This window comes from Aegilops tauschii, chromosome 1 (assembly GCF_002575655.3).
Source record: "Aegilops tauschii subsp. strangulata cultivar AL8/78 chromosome 1, Aet v6.0, whole genome shotgun sequence".
In the NCBI taxonomy this organism is placed as follows: domain Eukaryota; kingdom Viridiplantae; phylum Streptophyta; class Magnoliopsida; order Poales; family Poaceae; genus Aegilops; species Aegilops tauschii.
Genome location: NC_053035.3, coordinates 429184185 through 429200827, shown reverse-complemented (window position 1 = coordinate 429200827; position 16643 = coordinate 429184185).

Sequence of the window (16643 nt, the reverse complement as noted above, 5' to 3'; positions counted from 1 at the left end):
GGAGAAGGTTTATCCTTCGTTGACCATGAGAGCTTATGATGGGCTAACTTGGGACACCCCTACAGGGTATTATCTTTCGAAAGCCGTGCCCGCGGTTATGAGGCAGATGGGAATTTGTTAATGTCCGGTTGTAGAGAACTTGTCACTTGACCCAATTAAAATACATCAACTGTGTGTGTAGCCGTGATGGTCTCTTCTCGGCGGAGTCCGGGAAGTGAACACGGTCTGAGTTATAAATGACGTAAGTAGGAGTTCAGGATCACTTCTTGATCATTGCTAGATGACGACCGTTCCATTGCTTCTCTTCTCGCTCTCTTTTGCGTATGTTAGCCACCATATATGCTTATTGCCGCTGCAGCTCCACCTCATTACACCATCCTTTCCTATAAGCTTAAATAGTCTTGATCTCGCGGGTGTGAGATTGTTGAGTCCTCGTGACTCACAGATTCTACCAAAACAGTTGCAGGTGTCGACGATGCCAGTGCAGATGATGGGATCGATCTCAAGTGGGAGTTCGATGAGGAACATGGTCGTTACTATGTGTCTTTTCCTGATGATCAGTAGTGGAGCCCAGTTGGGACGATCGGGGATCTAGCATTTGGGGTTATCTTATTTTCATTTGGATCTTGGCCGTAGTCGGTCTATGTGTGTATTTTGGATGATGTATGAATTATCTTTATGTTTTGTGTGAAGTGGCGATTGTAAGCCAACTCTTTATCCCATTCTTGTTCATTACATGGGATTGTGTGAAGATGACCCTTCTTGCGACAAAACCACTATGCGGTTATGCCTCTAAGTCGTGCCTCGACACATGGGAGATATAGCCGCATCGTGGGCGTTACAAGTTGGTAATCAGAGCCATCCCCGACTTAGGAGCCCCTACTTGATCGAATCGCTGGCATTGTTGAGTCTAGAACAAAAAAATTTTGAGTCTTAGGATTATATATATCGGAGAGTAGGATTCTTTTTACTCCTCAGTCCCTTCGTCGCTCTGGTGAGGTCTCCTGACGTAGAAGTTTTGGCTATTCTCTCCTCAAATTTCACTAAAAAAAATTTAGGATCACGCGGGTATCTTGGAATTGTTCCGATGGTTTTGTGACGAGAACATTGTTCTTGGTGCCTCCTGACATTGAGGGGTTGTGGCAGTGTCTCGGGGAGTTGAGCTCCGAGGTGTTGTCGTCACAATTTTATCGTTGCAGTTCTGGAATACCTGAGTTTTGCCGACATCGAAATCTCTTTTATGCAGTTGTTGGTGAGATCACCTCGACGCCACCCAGTACTGGGGCGGGAGTTCGGGAGTATTGCCATAACTTGTATAACGGATGCTTTTCGAAGGTTGAGGTAAACGATTTCCGAAGGTTTCTTGGTTATGTGTTGATGGATGGATACAGCTGGATCTAGGTATTGTTAGTTTGGGTGATATATTTTGTGTCCCCTGTATCCCCAACACCAGATTGCATAACCAGAAAGTTTCGGGAGTTTATAAGTGGGAATTCTAGTAGCCTTAGGATATCTTTCCGACAGACGCATGATATGAGATTGGGGTTCGACGTCTAGTGGTCCGCCTGTACACGGTTGATTTTAAAGTGGCCTCGTAGTGTCTTAAAGAGTCCTTGGCTATGCCGACTCGGGGACGCTTCGTATGTCATGTGCACAGCCTTGTACATGATGGTGCTGTACGATTGAGCCTGTGTGGGCCCCACCATGAAAACTTCGGACAAAACCTCTATCATATGTTTGTTCCAGCTTATTTTGCAAGCCAATACTTTGTTTTGTTTTGTATTGTGGTATTCAAGTTGCTTCGAAGTCATATGTTGATTCCATATCTTTTTCTAAGTGGCTTCTCAAATTAATGGAAGTGTGATGATTTACTACGGAATTCATTCGTTCATCTTCGTTCGAATGTTTATTGTGAAGACTATATGTTGCAATTTCTATCCGTTGATTCTACTTGTCTAATTGTCTATCAAGATGCTAACGGATGTCACCCTCTTCAGGATGGCTCCGCCAACGCGTCAGAATCCGGATCGCAATGAAGGGAGTCAAGCGAACCCTCCGCCACCACCTCCGCCTCCGGAGGCATGGCAAGCTATCATGGCAGCCACCAACGCCAATGCTCAGATGATTCTGCAAAACTTGCAAGAACGCACCCAAGGGCAAGGCAATCAAGGCAATCAAGGTCAAGGCAACAATCAGCCTCACTTCACTACACTCAACCAGTTTCTCGCAAATCAGCCCAAGTCTTTCAGCTACTGTGCCGAGGCCACGGATGCCGATGATTGGCTCATGGACATCAACAAGCATTTTGAATGTAGCAATGTCAGGCCTGAGGACTATGTCAAGTTCGCTTCTTTTCAGCTCAAGGACCAAGCTGCTGATTGGTTTCAGCAATACAAAGATTCCAGAGGAGGTCGTGTGATCACTTGGACTGACTTCTGTCAGGACTTCAAAGCGCACCACATTCCACAAAGTGTTGTTGAGAGCAAGCGTGAGGAGTTCCGCAATCTCAAGCAAGGCAACATGTCTGTGTATCAATACAACATCCAGTTTTAGAAACTTGCTCGCTTCGCTAAACAAGACGTTCCTGATGAAAAGAGCATGATCTATCACTTCAGAGGTGGCCTTAGAGAGGATCTGCAGTTAGCTCTCGTTCTTGTTGAGCCTACTCAGTTTGATCAATTCTATAATATGGCACTGAAGCAAGAGGCTTCTCAGCTCAAGTGTGAGGCTTCTAAGAAGAGAGTCAGGGACGCGGTTCAGTCTTCTTCTTCCTCACTTGTGACTGCTAAGCAACAGAAGTTCTGGTTGCCTCCTCCTCCTCCGTTTCTCCAGCCTTACCAGCAGAAGAACAAAGGTGGCCATGGTTCTTCCAACTCTTCCAACTCTGGCTATCAGAACAAGTCTCAGAATCAAGCTCCAAAGTCCAATGCTCCTTATCATCGTCCACTCTCAGAGGTGACTTGCAACAAGTGTCAGCAGAAAGGTCACTATGCTAACAAGTGCTTCAACCAAAGGCGTCTTCCGCCTCCTCCTCCTGTCAGATCTTCCAGCAATGCAGTGGTCAAGCATAATCCAAAGTCTGCTAAGGTGAACATGATGAATGCAGCTCAAGCGGAGGAATCTACTGATGTGATAATGGGTAATCTTCCTGTTAATGATATTCCTGCAAAAGTTCTTTTTGATACTGGTGCATCGCTTTGTTTCATGTCAAGACCGTTTTTTGCCAAGCATGAATTCACTTGGTCTTATCTGGATAAACCATTGGGTGTTGTTTCTCCGGGGAAGTCAATGAGAGCCAACTCGATAGTTCCGGATGTTTTCATCAAAATGGGAAACTATAAATTTCTGTCTTCTCCAGTTGTTCTTGGTGACTCGGATATTGATCTAATTCTCGAGATGGACTGGCTTTCTAAGCACAAGGCTCAACTTGATTGTGCTGCCAGGGAAATTCAATTGACACATTCTTCTGAGGATGTCATTATTTATGCCGCTCGTGATGAAACCATTCGGTTATTTTCTCTCAATGAGAAGGGCGAATTGAATGCCATCTCTCAAATTCCAGTCGTTTGTGAGTACCAAGCTGTCTTTCCAGAAGAGCTTCCGGGTATGCCTCCTCACCGGCCAGTTGAGTTCGTTATCGATCTTGAGCCAGGCACTGAACCCGTTTGCAAGCGTCCATACAAGCTTGGACCCAACGAGCTAAAGGAATTGAAGAAACAACTCGATGAACAAGAGCGTCTAGGTTTGATCAGACCAAGTTCATCTCCATGGGGTTGTGGTGTTCTTTTTGTAAAGAAGAAGGATGGCACGGACCGACTTTGTGTCGACTACCGTCCATTGAACAAGAAGAAAATCAAGAACAAGTATCCACTTCCCAACATCAATGAGTTATTCGAGCAACTCAAAGGTGCTAAAGTATTCTCCAAGCTTGACCTTCGTATGGGTTATCATCAGATTCGCATTCGTGAAGAAGATATTCCCAAGACAGCATTCAGAACAAGCTTTGGTTCTTATGAATATACTGTCGTGTCTTTCGGCCTTGTCAATGCTCCTCCAGTATTCTCTCGGATGATGAATTTCATATTCAACCCCTATACCAATGAATTCGTCCTGGTGTATCTCGATGATATCTTGGTATTCTCCAAGAATAAGAAGGATCATGCCAAACATTTGCGATTGGTGCTCGACAAGCTCAGAGAGTATCAATTCTATGCGAAGTTCTCCAAATGTGAGTTTTGGCTTGATGAAGTTCTTTTCCTTGGTCACATCATCTCTGCCAAGGGCATCGCTGTAAACCCCAAGAAGGTGTCCGCAATTGTGAATTGGGAACCTCGTCAGAATGTCAAGCAGCTCCGTAGTTTTCTTGGTCTTGCAAGCTATTGCCGAAGATTCGTTGAGAATTTCTCCAAGATTGCAAAGCCTCTTTCCAACCTCCTCCAGAAGCATGTGAAGTATGTCTGGTCTCCTGAGTGTGACATTGCTTTCAACACTCTCAAAGAGAAACTAGTCGCAGCTCCTGTCTTGACTCCTCCTGATGAATCCAAGCCATTTGAAGTTTTCTGTGATGCTTCTCTCCAAGGTCTCGGTGCTGTGTTAATGCAAGAGAAGAAAGTTGTGGCCTATACCTCTCGTCAGTTGAAGCCCAATGAGAAGAACTACCCCACTCACGATCTTGAGTTGGCGGCAGTTGTCCATGCATTAATAATGTGGAGACATCTCTTATTGGGAAGACAAGTGGACATTTTCACCGATCACAAGAGCCTCAAGTACATCTTCACTCAGCCCAACCTCAACCTCAGGCAGACTCGATGGGTCGAGATGATTCAAGAGTACAATCCAAGTATTGAATATACTCCAGGCAAGGCAAATGTCATTGCAGATGCTTTATGCAGGAAGGCTTATTGCAACAGTTTAATTCTCAAGCCATTCCAACCGGATCTTTGTGAAGCTTTCCGCAAGCTGAATCTCCAAGTTGTTCCTCAAGGCTTTCTTGCCAACCTCATAGTCTCTCCTACTTCAGAAGATCAAATTCGTGAGGCACAACTTCTTGATGCCATGGTGAAGAAGGTGAAACGTGGTATCGACAAGGGTCTTTCCAAATACAAGTGCTATCGCATTGACGACAGAGACACTTTGTTCTTCCAGGACCGGATTGTGGTTCCTAAAGGTGAAAAAAGGAAAGTCATAATGAACGAGGCGCACAATTCTCTTCTTTCCATTCATCCTGGAAGTACGAAGATGTACCATGACCTCAAGCAGTCGTATTGGTGGACTCAAATGAAACGAGAAATCGCTCAATTCGTGAATGAATGTGATGTCTGTCGAAGAGTGAAAGCAGAACACCAACGACCAGCTGGTCTCCTCCAACCTCTTGCTATCCCAGAGTGGAAGTTCGATCATATCGAAATGGACTTCATGACTGGATTTCCAAAGTCCAAGCGCGGAAATGATGCTATCTTCGTTTTCATTGACAAGCTTTCTAAAGTGGCTCATTTCCTTCCAATCAAAGAATCCATCACAACAGCTCAGTTGGCAGAGCTATACATCTCCAAAATTGTCTCCTTGCACCGCATTCCACAATTGATTTCTTTAGATCATGGAAGCATCTTCACCTCTAAGTTCTGGGACTCCTTCCAGAGGGCTATGGGCACCAACATTCACTTCAGCACAGCTTTCCATCCTCAAACTAGTGGCCAAGTCGAGCGAGTCAATCAAATTCTTGAAGATATGCTCAGGGCTTGTGTTATTTCCTTTGGCATGAAATGGGAAGATTGTCTTCCATATGCCGAATTCTCCTACAACAACAACTTCCAAGCGAGTTCGGGCAAGGCCCCATTCGAGATTCTCTATGGCAGAAAGTGTCGTACTCCTCTCAATTGGTCAGAGACTGGTGAACGCCAACTTCTTGCCAATGACTTAATCACTGAAGCTGAAGAAATGTGTAAAGTCATTCGTGATAATCTCAAAGCCGCGCAATCGCGCCAGAAGAGTTACTATGATAGTAAGCATCGTGATGTGGCTTTCGAGTTCGGAGACCATGTCTACCTCCGCGTCTCTCCAATGAAAGGCACTCATCGTTTCGGTATCAAAGGGAAGCTTGCCCCTAGATACGTGGGTCCTTTCAAGATCATTGGCAAAAGAGGCGACCTCGCCTATCAACTTGAGCTTCCTTCCAACTTCGCGAACGTGCACGATGTGTTCCACGTGTCACAGCTCCGCAAGTGCTTCAAGACGCCTGAGCGCACTATCAACTTCGAAGAGATTGACCTCCAAGAAGATCTGTCTTATCACGAGCACCCCATTGCTATTCTTGAAGAAACTGAGCGCAAGACTCGCAACAAGTCAATCAAATTCCTGAAAGTGAAGTGATCGCACCATTCCGACCGGGAAGCCACCCGGGAACGCGAGGACCATCTCCGTTCCGAATATCCGGAGTTCTCTCAGTCCTAGATCTCGGGACGAGATCCTCTCGTAGTGGTGCAGTGTTGTAACACCCCGCATGTAACTTTCCACATTTATAACTCTGACTCTTGCCATTTTCGGCTATGTGTTATGATATTCCCTCCATGATCGGGTTTTGTTTTTCGTTTTGCATTTTGTTCATGTCATGCATCTCATACCATGTCATCATGTGCATTGCATTTGCATACGTGTTCATCTCATGCATCCGAGCATTTTCCTCGTTGTCCGTTTTGCAATCCGGCGCTCCCATGTCCTCCGGTGCACCCCTCTTGTTTTCTTTCGTGAGCGGGTGTCTAACGTTCTCGGAATGGACTGAGGCTTGTCAAGTGGCCTTGGTATACCACCGGTAGACCACCGGTCAAGTTTCGTTCCATTTGGAGGTCGTTTGGTACTCCAACGGTTAACGGGGCATCCGCAAAGTCCTTTTGTGTGTTGCAGCAAAACCCCCCTAAAAACCAGCCCGAAACCCACCAAACTCTCTTCCATGCTCTAGGTCGTTCGATCATGATCGTGTGGGCGAAAACCGCACCTCATTTGGAGCCTCTTAGGTCCCTCTACCTATTTATATATGACCCTCCCGAAAACGTTCGCAGATGGAACCCTACCTTTCTTCCACCTCGCGCCCGGACAAATCCGCCGCCGCCGGACACGTCCACCCGCCACCGCACCTCGGCCAATAGGCCACTGCCACGTCACTCCGCCGCCGCCTCCAACCAACCGGAGCCCGCCACCTCTCCAGCGCGCGGCGCCCTCTCTCTCCTCCCTGCGCCGCAGGCCCGCCGCCGCCCAGGGCAGGCCCGCCCGGGCCCGAGCTGTGCCGTCCCTTGGCCGGCTTCCTCCAGTGCGCGCGCCGGCCGCCGCGCCGCCGCCCGCCGGCGACCGCGCCCCGACCACCTTCCTTCGGCGCCCCTCCGGTCCCCCTCGCCGTCCCTCTCCCTCCGTCTGAAGTCCCGGCGAGCCCGAGCTCCTCTTGACTCGATCAGATCTGGAGAACTACTGTGGTTGACTTTCCCCTCGACCCCTCTAAATTTCTCCAAGTTATTTTTCTCTACAGCATGTGCCCCTGTTCAACATTGCATAACTCACTGCATGTAGATCATTTCGCGCGTGTAATATGTCAAATTGTTCGTCTCGTGATGCTCTACATTTTGTTCAATTGCACTATGTTCATTAGAGTCCATCTTGATGCCCAAATCTCTGTTGCAAGAGGGCTAGTTGCTGTTATCTGCTGGTTCTTATCAAAACTTGAAGATTTGTCATTTTTGTATCATTTAATCTGTGCATCTTATGGGCATGAGCTCTACATGTGTTTTGTTGTATGCCATGCCATTTTTCGAAGGGTGTATGCCATGTATTTTTGTGATCTCTGTGGTGACTAGCACAAGCATGCAAACTAGGCCCCGTAATGTTTCTGATTTCAGGGACTTGGTAATTTCTCCAAGTCTTTGTCTGCTGTTATTTTGTTGCCATGTAAACTTGATGCTACAGAGAGATCTATGCATATTTTGGAGATGTTCAGTAAGGATGTTTTGTAGCTATTTTTGTAATTGACCCATTACTGCCCTTGTTTGCAATTATGGAGTGCAATAGCATGACTCAATCTTGCTCTACTTTTGCTATAAAATATTTCTGGCAGATTCTTAACATGATATGCAATTTTGCCAAGTTTGTTGTAGTTGATCCATACATGCTATGCTTTTTTTCTTGCCATGGATAGCTTCATAAACATGCCATCTTGCTGTAGGTATGCTTTTTTTGTCATGCATTGCTTTGTGGTGAGTGCATCAAGCTCACCAAGAGGCCTTCATATTGTTGTTTCTGCTAAGTCTGAAACCTGATAACGAAACTTGCTATGTTTACATGCTTGCCATCATATCTTCTGTTCCTTTTTGGCTTATGGTCACTAAGGGACTTTTGTCATATGCATTTAGTATATTACTGCCATTCCTTGTTTTGCTATGTTAATTTACTGTAGCATGTTGATTTTGTGCTCTGAACATTGCTACCTGATGCTGTTTTCAGTCATGTCCAGTAATTTCACCAAGTCTGTGAACCTGTTATCTTTTGTACTTTTGCCATGCTTGTTTGAGCTTGATATGTTGTGATCTAGCCATAGCTCGGTGTTTATCTTTTGTCAAGCGTCTCCTGTAGATTACTGCCATATGCTTTGTTGCTATGTTGGAGTGCTGTAGCATTGTTGCTTGTTACATTTTAAGTGCTATCATGCTGTTAATCGCAGATTCGTGTCATTCTTGTTTTGCTTGCCATTTGCAAACCGTGCATGTGTTTCCGGTGATCTTTATATCGATCTCGACCAAAATCATCTCATCTTTCCAGTGGCATGCTTGGTTTGCCAAGTTACTGCCTTGTTCATCATTTTCCTTCCAGAGCACGCATATGCATCGCATATCATATCTCGCATACCATACATGTTTTGCATCATGTTGCTTGTGCATTTCTTGTGATTGATTGTGGTTCCGTTGCTTGTGTTCTTGTCTTGAGTAGAGCCGGGAGACGAGTTCGTGAACGAGGAACCTGTTGAGTATGCTTACGAGGATCAAGCTTTCGACAACTCTGAGAACCTTGCAGGCAAGATGACCACCCCTCGAAATCACTTCTATCTTTGCTTTGCTAGTTGTTCGCTCTATTGCCATGCCGCGTTACCTATCACTTGCTATATCATGTCTCCCATATTGCCATGTCAGCCTCTAACCATCCTTTCCTAGCAAACCGTTGTTTGGCTATGTTACCACTTTTGCTCAGCCCCTCTTATAACGTTGCTAGTTGCAGGTGAAGTTGAAGTTTGTTCCATGTCGGAACATGGATATGTTGGGATATCACAATATCTCTTATTTAATAAATGCATCTATATAAAGGGTGGAAGGCTCGGCCTTATGCCTGGTGTTTTGTTCCACTCTTGCCGCCCTAGTTTCTGTTATACCGATATTATGTTCCTTGAGTTTGCGTTCCTTACGCGGTCGGGTGATTTATGGGAATCCCTTGACAGTTCGCCTTGAATAAAACTCCACCAGCAAGGCCCAACCTTGGTTTTACCATTTGCCACCTAAGCCTTTTCCCCCGGGTTTTCGCGAGCCCGAGGGTCATCTTTATTTTAACCCCCCCGGGCCAGTGCTCCTTCGAGTGTTGGTCCGAACCGAGCAGCCTGCGGGGCCACCTCGGGGAAACTCGAGGTCTGGTTTTACTCGTAGCTTGACTTATCCGGTGTGCCCTGAGAACGAGATATGTGCAGCTCCTATCGGGATTTGTCGGCACATCGGGCGGCTTTGCTGGTCTTGTTTTACCATTGTCGAAATGTCTTGTAAACCGGGATTCCGAGACTGATCGGGTCTATCCGGGAGAAGGTTTTCTTGGGGAACGTAGTAATTTCAAAAAAATTCCTACACACACGCAAGATCATGGTGATGCATAGCAACGAGAGGGGAGAGTGTTGTCCACATACCCTCGTAGACCGACAGCGGAAGCGTTATCACAACGCGGTTGATGTAGTCGTACGTCTTCACGATCTGACCGATCAAGTACCGAACGTACGGCACCTCCGAGTTCTACACACGTTCAGCTCGATGACGTCCCTCGAACTCCGATCTAGCCGAGTGTTGAGGGAGAGTTTCGTCAGCACGACGGCGTGGTGACGATGATGATGTTCTACCGATGCAGGGCTTCGCCTAAGCTCCGCAACGGTATTATCGAGGTGTAATATGGTGGAGGGGGGCACCGCACACGGCTAAGAGATCTCAAGGATCAATTGTTGTGTCTCTGGGGTGCCCCCTGTCCCCGTATATAAAGGAGCAACGGGGAGGCAGCCGGCCAAGGGGAGAGGCGCGCCATAGGGGGGAGTCCTACTCCCACCGGGAGTAGGACTCCTCCTTTCCTTGTGGGCGTAGGAGAAGGGAAGGGGGAAGGAGAAAGAAGGAAGGGTGCGCCCCCCTTCCCTAGTCCAATTCGGACCAGACCATGGGGAGGGGTGCGGCCACCTTTTGAGGCCTTTCTCTCCTTTCCCGTATGGCCCATTAAGGCCCAATACGAATTCCCGTAACTCTCCGGTACTCCGAAAAATACCCGAATCACTCGGAACCTTTATGAAGTCCGAATATAGTCGTCCAATATATCGATCTTTACGTCTCGACCATTTCGAAACTCCTCGTCATATCCCCGATCTCATCCGGGACTTCGAACTCCTTCGGTACATCAAAACTCAATAAAACTGTCATCGTAACGTTAAGCGTGCGGACCCTACGGGTTCGAGAACTATGTAGACATGACCGAGACACGTCTCCGGTCAATAACCAATAGCGGGACCTGGATGCCCATATTGGCTCCCACATATTCTACGAAGATCTTTATCGGTCAGACCGCATAACAACATACGTTGTTCCCTTTGTCACCGGTATGTTACTTGCCCGAGATTTGATCGTCGGTATCTCGATACCTAGATCAATCTCATTACCGGCAAGTTTCTTTACTCGTTCCGTAACACTCATCCCGAAACTAATTCATTAGTCACAATGCTTGCAAGGCTTATAGTGATGTGCATTACCGAGTGGGCCCAAAGATACCTGTGCGACAATTGGAGTGACAAATCCTAATCTCGAAATACGCCAACCCAACAAGTACCTTTGGAGACACCTGTAGAGTACCTTTATAATCACCCATTTACGTTGTGATGTTTGGTAGCACACAAAGTGTTCCTCCGGTAAACGGGAGTTGCATAATCTCATAGTCATAGGAACATGTATAAGTCATGAAGAAAGCAATAGCAACATACTAAACGATCGGGTGCTAAGCTAACGGAATGGGTCAAGTCAATCACGTCATTCTCCTAATGAGGTGATCCTATTAATCAAATGACAACTCATGTCCATGGCTAGAAAACATAACCATCATTTACTTAACGAGCTAGTCAAGTAGAGGCATACTAGTGACACTCTGTTTGTCTATGTATTCACACATGTATTATGTTTCCGATTAATACAATTCTAGCATGAATAATAAACATTTATCATGATATAAGGAAATATATAATACTTTATTATTGCCTATAGGGCATATTTTCTTCAGTCTCCCACTTGCACTAGAGTCAATAATCTAGTTCACATCGCCATGTGATTTAACATCAATAATTCACATCACCATGTGATTAACACCCATAGTTCACATCTCTATGTGACCAACACTCAAAGGGTTTACTAGAGTCAATAATCTAGTTCACATCGCTATGTGATTAACACCCAAAGAGTACTAAGGTGTGATCATGTTTTGATTGTGAGATAATTTAGTCAACGGGTCTGTCACATTCAGATCCGTAAGGATTTTGCAAATTCCTATGTCTACAATGCTCTGCACGGAGCTACTCTAGCTAATTGCTCCCACTTTTAATATGTATCTAGACCGAGACTTAGAGTCATCTAGATTTAGTGTCAAAACTTGCATCGACGTAACCCTTTACGACGAACCTTTTGTCACTTCCATAATCGAGAAACATTTCCTTATTCCACTAAGGATAATTTTGACCGCTGTCCAGTGATCTACTCCTAGATCACTATTGTACTCCCTTGCCAAAATCAGTGTAGGGTATACAATAGATCTGGTACACAGCATGGCATACTTTATAGAACCTATGGCCAAGGCATAGGGAATGACTTTCATTCTCTTTCTATCTTCTGCCGTGGTCGGGCTCTGAGTCTTTACTCAATTTCACACCTTGTAACACAGGCAAGAACTCTTTCTTTGACTGTTCTATTCTGAACTACTTCAAAATCTTGTTAAGGTATGTACTCATTGAAAAACTTATCAAGCGTCTTCATCTATCTCTATGGATCTTGATGCTCAATATGTAAGCAGCTTCACCGAGGTCTATCTTTGAAAAACTCCTTTCAAACACTCCTTTATGCTTGCAGAATAATTCTACATTATTTCTGATTAACAATATGTCATTCACATATACTTATCAGAAATGTTGTAGTGCTCCCACTCACTTTCTTGTAAATACAGGCTTCACCGCAAGTCTGTATACAACTATATGCTTTGATCAACTTATCAAAGCGTATATTCCAACTCCGAGATGCTTGCACTAGTCCATTGATGGATCGCTGGAGCTTGCATATTTTGTTAGCACCTTTAGGATTGAAAAAACCTTCTGGTTGCATCATATACAACTCTTCTTTAATAAATCCATTAAGGAATGCAGTTTTGTTTATCCCTTTGCCATATTTCATAAAATGCGGCAATTGCTAACATGATTCGGACAGACTTAAGCATAGATACGAGTGAGAAACTCTCATCGTAGTCAACATCTTGAACTTGTCGAAAACCTTTTGCGACAATTCTAGCTTTGTAGATAGTGACACTACTATCAGCGTCCGTCTTCCTCTTGAAGATCCATTAATCTCAATGGCTCGCCGATCATCGGGCAAGTCTACCAAAGTCCATACTTTGTTCTTCATACATGGATCTCATCTCAGATTTCATGGCCTCAAGCCATTTTGCGGAATTTGGGCTCACCATTGCTTCTTCATAGTTCGTTGGTTTGTCATGGTCTAGTAACATAACCTCCAGAACAGGATTACCGTACCACTCTGGTGCGGATCTTACTCTGGTTGACCTACAAGGTTTAGTAACAACTTGATCTGAAGTTTTATGATCATCATCATTAACTTCCTCACTAATTGGTGTAGGAGTCACAGGAATAGATTTCTGTGATGAACTACTTTCCAATAATGGAGCAAGTACAGTTACCTCATCAAGTTCTACTTTCCTCCCACTCACTTCTTTCGAGAAAAACTCCTTCTCTAGAAAGGATCCATACTAAGCAACGAATGTCTTGCCTTCGGATCTGTGATAGAAGGTGTACCCAACCGTCTCCTTTGGGTATCCTATGAAGACACATTTCTCCGATTTGGATTTGAGCTTATCAGGATGAAACTTTTTCACATAAGCATCGCAACCCCAAACTTTAAGAAACGACAACTTTGGTTTCTTGCCAAACCATAGTTCATAAGGCGTCGTCTCAACGGATTTTGATGGTGCCCTATTTAACGTGAATGTAGCTGTCTCTAAAGCATAACCCCAAAACGATAGTGGTAGATCGGTAAGAGACATCATATATCGCACCATATCTAATAAAGTACGGTTACGATGTTCGGACACACCATAACACCATGGTATTCCAAGTGGCGTGAGTAGTGAAACTATTTCACATTGTTTTGACTGAAGGCCAAACTCGTAACTCAAATATTTGTCTCCACGATCAGATCGTAGAAACTTTATTTTCTTGTTACGATGATTTTCTACTTCACTCTGAAATTAGATGAACTTTTCAAATGTTTCAGACTTCTGTTTCATGAAGTAGATATACCCATATCTGCTCAAATCATCTGTGAAGGTCAGAAAATAATGATACCTGCTACGAGCCTCAATATTCATCGGGCCACATACATCTGTATGTATGATTTCCAACAAATCTGTTGCTCTCTCCATAGTTCCGGAGAACGGCGTTTTAGTCATCTTGCCCATGAGGCACGGATCGCAAGCATCAAGTGATTCCAAAATCCCATCAGTATGGAGTTTTTTCATGCGCTTTACACCAATATGACCTAAACGACAGTGCCACAAATAAGTTGCACTATCATTATTAACTTTGCATCTTTTGGCTTCATTATTATGAATATGTGTATCACTACGATCGAGATCCAACAAACCATTTTTGTTGGTGTGTATGACCATACAAGGTTTTTATTCATGTAAACAGAACAACAATTGTTCTCTAACTTAAATGAATAACCGTATTGCAATAAACATGATCAAATCATATTCATGCTCAACGCAAACACCAAATAACACTTATTTAGTTTCAAAACTAATCCCGAAAGTACAGGGAGTGTGCGATGATGATCATATCAATCTTGGAACTACTTCCAACACACATGGTCACCTCGCATTTTACTAGTCTCTGTTTATTCTGCAACTCCCGTTTCGAGTTACTGCTCTTAGCAACTGAACCAGTATCAAATACCGAGGGGTTGCTACAAACACTAGTAAGTGCACATCAATAACATGTATATATAATATACCTTTGTTCACTTTGCCATCCTACTTATCCACCAAATACTTGGGGTAGTTCCGCTTCCAGTGACCAGTCCCTTTGCAGTAGAAGCACTTAGTCTCAGGCTTAGGTACAGACTTGGGCTTCTTCACTTGAGCAGCAACTTGCTTGCCGTTCTTTTTGAAGTTCCCCTTCTATCCCTTTGCCCTTTTCTTGAAACTACTGGTCTTGTTAACCATCAACACTTGATGTTTTTCTTGATTTCTACCTTCGTCGATTTCAGCATCACGAAGAGCTCGGGAATTACTTTCGTCATCCCTTGCATACTATAGTTCATCACGAAGTTCTACTAACTTGGTGATGGTGACTAGAGAATTCTGTCAATCACTATTTTATCTGGAAGATAAACTCCCACTTGATTCAAGCGATTGTAGTACCCAGACAATCTGAGCACATGCTCACTAGTTGAGCGATTCTCCTCCATCTTTTAGCTATAGAACTTGTTGGAGACTTCATATCTCTCAACTCGGGTATTTGCTTGAAATATTAACTTCAACTCCTGGAACATCTCATATGGTCCACGACGTTCAAAACGTCTTTGAAGTCCCGATTTTAAGCCGTTAAGCACTAAACTATCAAGTAGTCATCATATTGAGCTAGCCGAACGTTCATAACGTCTGCATCTGCTCCTGCAATAGGTCTGTCACCTAGCGGTGCATCAAGGACATAATTTTTCTGTGCAGCAATGAGGATAATCCTCAGATCACGGATCCAATCCGCATCTTTGCTACTAACATCTTTCAACATAATTTTTCTCTAGGAACATATCAAAAATAAACACAGGGAAGCAACAACGCGAGCTATTGATCTACAACATAATTTGCAAAATACTATCAGGACTAAGTTCATGATAAATTTAAGTTTAATTAATCATATTACTTAAGAACTCCCACTTAGATAGACATCCCTCTAATCCTCTAAGTGATCATGTGATCCATATCAACTAAACCATGTCCGATCATCACGTGAGATGGAGTAGTTTCAACGGTGAACATCACTATGTTGATCATATCACTATATGATTCACGCTTGACCTTTCGGTCTCCGTGTTCCGAGGCCATATCTGTTATATGCTAGGCTCTTCAAGTTTAACCTGAGTATTCCGCGTGTGCAACTGTTTTGCACCCGTTGTATTTGAACGTAGAGCCTATCACACCCGATCATCACGTGGTGTCTCAGCACGAAGAACTTTCGCAACGGTGCATACTCAGGGAGAACACTTATACTTTGATAATTTAGTGAAGGATCATCTTATAATGCTACCGTCAAACAAAGCAAGATAAGATGCATAAAGGATTAACATCACATGCAATCAATATAAGTGATATGATATGGCCATCATCATCTTGTGCTTGTGATCTCCATCTCCGAAGCACCGTGCTTGTGATCTCCATCTCCGAAGCACCGTCATGATCACCATCGTCACCGGCGCGACACCTTGATCTCCATCGTAGCATCGTTGTCGTCTCGCCAACTTATTGCTTTTACGACTATCGCTACCCCTTAGTGATAAAGTAAAACTATTACATGGCGATTGCATCTCATACAATAAAGCGACAACCATATGGCTCCTGCCAGTTGCCGATAACTCGGTTACAAAACATGATCATCTCATACAACAAATTATATCACATCATGTCTTTACCATATCACATCACAACATGCCCTGCAAAAACAAGTTAGACGTCCTCTACTTTGTTGTTGTATGTTTTACGTGGCTGCTACGGGCTTAGCAAGAACCGTTCTTACCTACGCATCAAAACCACAACGATAGTTTGTCAAGTTGGTGCTGTTTTAACCTTCACAAGGACCGGGCGTAGCCACACTCGGTTCAACTAAAGTGAGAGAGACAGACACCCGCCGGTCACCTTTAAGCAACGAGTGCTCGCAACGGTGAAACCAGTCTCGCGTAAGCGTACGGGTAATGTCGGTCCGGGCCGCTTCATCTCACAATGCCGCTGAACCAAAGTATGACATGCTGGTAAGCAGTATGACTTATATCGCCCACAACTCACTTGTGTTCTACTCGTGCATAGCATCAACGCATAAAACCAGGCTCGGA